This window comes from Ailuropoda melanoleuca, chromosome 13 (assembly GCF_002007445.2).
Source record: "Ailuropoda melanoleuca isolate Jingjing chromosome 13, ASM200744v2, whole genome shotgun sequence".
Lineage (NCBI taxonomy): Eukaryota > Metazoa > Chordata > Mammalia > Carnivora > Ursidae > Ailuropoda > Ailuropoda melanoleuca.
Genome location: NC_048230.1, coordinates 6,855,753 through 6,860,566, shown reverse-complemented (window position 1 = coordinate 6,860,566; position 4,814 = coordinate 6,855,753).

The following is a 4,814-nucleotide window of genomic DNA, read 5'->3' as shown; positions in this document are numbered from 1 at the left end:
GGCGGGGTTGGCGGGGAAGTGGCTGCACCGCCCGGGGCGGGGGAGGGGGTTGCGGAGGGGAGTGCTGCGCGGTCCCTGGCCCCATTACCGCCAGCCTCCATCCCGGGCCCGGGTTGGTCTCAAGGCCGGGGTGGGGTGCAGTGCCCACTTCCCGAGACCCACTGGGTTAACGTTCACTCGGAGGCTGCAAATGGGTGAAGGAGGCAGGGGCGAGGCTTTTCCTAAATTGGCAACGTCAGGGTTAACTGGGAGTGAATTGGGGGCGGGATGCTGGGAGGACGGGATCCTTCTCTCTCCCCCTCCCTTCGGTCTCAGATTCTGGGAGGTCCAGATACTCCCAGTAATTCAGGGATGGGAGAAGTCAGATAGGGACGGTCGGGACCCCAAACCCTAAATCTTGCCCTCTCTACAAAAGAGCTATGTGACTGTGCCCTGGCTTCATTTGACCAGGTTGACAGAGGCAAGCCCAGAGAAGTGCCCCAACTGGGAGAAGGGTGGTAAAGAAGCTAAAGTCGTACTGAAGTTAGATCAGAGGAAAAGAGGATCTTATAAAAAATGGGTGCTGTTTCCCTGCGGGAAAGCCCTCCCAGGAGATCGTCTCCCAGAAGCAGAGGCTCTGCCTGCAAACTGGTCCAGTGGTCAGCTAGGACAAATGCCACCTCTCCCAAGAGGCCCAGGGACTCACTCCTGGTCAGTCAGTGCCCTTCGAGTCCTCCCCCCAACACCCGCCCACTCACGGGTCTTTGCTCCTCTCTCTCCCTATCAGAAACGGAAACTCTTTTCTAACAGTGAAAGTTGCAATTAATGCTCTCATCATCATAAAGCAGGCGCACAACCCCCGCCCCGGAATCCAACCTGTGACCGTCTCACCCGACAATGACTATTTCCCTTAAACACAGAGGAGGAAATTAACTCCGTTCTAATTAGGTGAGTTTGCTACAGACACCAATTTTCATCTCGGTTTCAGAAAGTGTGATCATTTCAACTATTTTTGTTTCTCACCACCCTCCCCCATCCCTACTCTACTAACAAGTCAAGATCCTGCCAAGATTTCCTTGTAAATAAAACTGTCTTCATAGGGTGTGATTTTGAAAACAGCCTTCAGGGGGACAGAAGAGAGGCCTGCTTCTTTGTGGAAAGATGCCTGCCTGGAAGGACCAAAGGAAGCATGGGGCCCTGGGTCAATATCACTGCCTCCTCCCCACCCTCCGGAATATAATTTATGTGATCTGACCTGCCTGGGTGCTGGCTGTGGGAGACACAGATCTCTGGGATGGACCAGTCGTCCAGGAAGCCTGGGGTGGGGTGAGGGGAAGAAGGGCTCAGAGAGGCGTCAGCCACTCTGCTGAGATGCCCAACAGCCCTGGACAGTGTTCCGACCCCAGCTGCCCTTTGGTTTCTTCAGCCCAGGGGCATCTCTTATCAACAGATCCAACTCTGTCAACCCCCCAGGTGGAAGGGACCCCAGCAGGCTCAGTTCTCTGAACACTGACTGAGCTCCTACTGAGTGCCAGTGGAATACAGAGATAAATAGGATCTGGACCCTACTTTCCAGAAACTGTTTAACTGGAGATAGCCAGGGAAGTCCAGGGGGCATAGAAACACAGACGATGGGGTTCTTGAGGGTCCAAGAAGGCTTCCCAAAGGGTATGCCCCCAGAACCAGGCAAAATGAGAAGAAACCTGAAGGGAAGGCGTTCTAGGCAGAGGGGACAGTGCAGGCAGAGGTGGGGCACGGGAAGCAGCATGGTAGGGCAGGGGAGCTACGAGCAACCTGGCATGGCTGCCCACGAGAGCAGGTGGCTTCACGTGAAGAGCCCAGCCTGGAAGGGATGGTTTGAAGGGCTGTGAATTTCCTGAGAAAGGAGCTTTGACTTTACCTAAGGCCAATGGGGAGGCATCGAAGGACTGTGAAGAGCAGAGTAGTATTTAAAAAGATCCTTCTGGGAGCGTGTGGGTGGCTCAGTTGGTTAGGCGTCCGGCTCTTGATTTTGGATCAGGTCATGATTTCAGGGTTGTGAGATCCAGCCCCATGCTGGGCTCCGTGCTGGGCATGGAGCCTGATTAAGATTCAATCTCTCTCAAAAATAAATATAAAAAGATCCTTCTGGGGGCACCGTCAGTTGAGTGACCAACTCTTGGTTTCAGATTAGGTCATGATCTCAGGGTCCTGGGATCAGCCCCATGTTGGCCTCTGCACTCAGCTGGGAGTCTGCTTAAGATTCTCCCTCTCCCTCTGCCCCTCCCCACTGCATTCTCACTCTTGCTCTCTCTCTCTCTCCCTCTCTCTCAAATAAACAAATAAATCTAAAAAAAAAAAAAAATCCTTCAGCTGGAATATGGAAGATAGACCAGGCGGAGGTTGGCCCGAGCAAAGGAAGATGGGAGACGCCATCCAAGGAAGAAGTCATGAGCACAGCAGCAATTAGGGGAGAGGGAGGATCCGAGAAATCTCCAGGAGGGCATCTCATTTCTGTCTGCCCTAGGAACATTTCACCTGCACCAGAAGTATTCTAGGAAAGAATTCCCAACCGTTAACCGAAGCTTCCTTTCAGGAGACTGCTTCCCTTTGCCCGGCCCCTGCTGGAAGGAGAATGGCCATCTGGACTTGGAGATGAGCTGTAACATCCAGCCTCCTCCACGCACCTGAGGCCAGACTCTCACTGTTCGCATTCAATGTAGCCTCTGCCTCACCAGCCAGCCAGGCCCAGGGAATCGGCAGCTGGAGACACCCGGCTCCCCAGCAGGCGGTGGGACCCCTCTGAGGGATGGGAGTGGCCAGGCTATCTGAGAGCTTTTGGGCCACTCTGGACTAGGATAACCTGAGGACTGGCACATTCAGTGTCATGCTGGGGACAGAGGAGGGAATGGGCGTTGGTGCCTGCTCACTTTGCCTGGATGGCTGCCGCGGCTGCCGTGGGCCAGGCACTTGTTAGAGAATCGTACACGGGGCCCTGCCCTCAGAGAACCCGAGGTCTGTTGAGAAGTGACAGCAAACAAGGGCTGATTGGCTTTGATCGATACCCTGGTCTTCCTTTTGTCAGTGTTCCACACCCATGACCTCTCTTGAAGTTCCTAAGGAAACATTCTTAGTGGCTGCAGTGCAGGATAAGAGCCTGGGGGGAGAGCGGTTTGAGCTCCAAAGAGTCACACTCAGTTCAGAGAGGAGCCTCGAGAGATGGGGCAGCTTTAGGGGAGACAGTGTGGAAGGGTTTCTGGGTGGAGGGAACCATCGCGGCAAAGGCACAGAGGTAGGAAAGCCACTGACGGCGTTGAGAACAGCTCAGAGGGTGAGTACCGAGTGGCCAGGTGGTGAGAACCATGTCTCCAAAGTCCTTGAATGCTGGGCTGAGGACGTGGGATCTCGCTCAGTGGGCGATGGAGAGGAAGGATAGCTTCTAACTGGAGCAGCATTTTAGGAAGATTAAGTTGGCAGTAGCTGAAGAATGCAGTTCAACAAGCACATTGCAAGTGTCCATTATTTGCCAGACCCTGGCCGAGGTGCTGGGAATACAAAGGGAGGAAGACCCAGGCCCTGGCCTCCTGGGAGAAAATCAGATAATCCTCTGATTACAGCTCAGGGAGAAAAGGAAGGAGGGAAGAGGAAGAGCTGTTTGGGGGCTGAGTCTCTAAGATGCACCCCCCAAGAGAGGGTGGAGTTTTTAAGGATCTGATGCTCTGAACCTGGGGTCTAGAACAATGGGTGGCCAGTGGAGAGCTGAGAAAGCCAGGGGGAGCCCCTGGGAGGGGGAAGCGGGGTGAGGGGAGCCAAGGAGCTTGTGGACCACATGAGCTAATGAGAAGCCAGGGAAGGAACATTAAGGGCTGTAATTACCGCCCAAAGCAAATGGCAGAGCAGAGCAGGGGCTGAAAGGGGGGTGTGATTTTCTCCAGAACTTCTCCAGCTTGGGCCTCTTCTCCAACAACAGCTTCCCATTCTGAGGTCTCCCTCGGTCAAGTGTGAGCCCGTCAAGGCCCTTTCTCTCCCTAAAGCAAACCCAATCTGACCCTTGCAGACCCCGCTCACCACGTGCAGCTCCAGTCTTCTGAGAGACCTGCACACGGCCCCGAGCGCTGCCGTGTGCCTGCCTGAGATGAACACATGAGTTATTTTTGACTGAGATCCAAGCCCCAGCCCTGAATTCTTTTGTCTTCCAGGAATCCCCCAGTCATGTTTGAAGCCTGCAAGTCCGAACAGCGGACGCCGCTCAGGGAGGAGACCGCCACTTGGAATCCAACCACCCTCAGTCCCAGCTCCCACATTCTTCCATTATTGCCCGCTGTCTTGGAGATCAAACAGCACAACGCTGCTTTGCTTTCGTCTCTTTCCTTTCTCACTCCCTCCAGGGCCCCCGATTGGCCGAGACACTTAAATCGTTTCGGAAGGATGTCTAGGTTCGCAGACACCAAGCCCTTTCAAAGAGAGGCGTGGGCTCCCAAAAGCAAAGCTCAGAAGGGCACAGAGGACACTCTCCAGGTTCCAAAATATAGCCAGCCACATGTTCAAGGGCTTTGCTGGCTCTCCCCTTCCTTCTCTGCCATCTCCTTGGGGCTGGGCTGGTCCCCTGGGTGCCTTTTCTAGACTCTCTTTGGGCCGCCAGCACTCTGTGGGACCTTTGGTCATGTGGCGGGTAGGATCGCATGCACCTCTCTGAGGCACACCCCTCCTTCCCAAAGCCTTTCCTTAACCCTCCGGCCCAAACGGACCCACTCCTTCCTCTAGCTAGGTTTTATCTTCTTTATCCAAGAATGTCTATTCCTTGAAGAAGAGGAGATGGCCTGTTTAGTTTTGCATCCATCGCAATCTGCAGCATT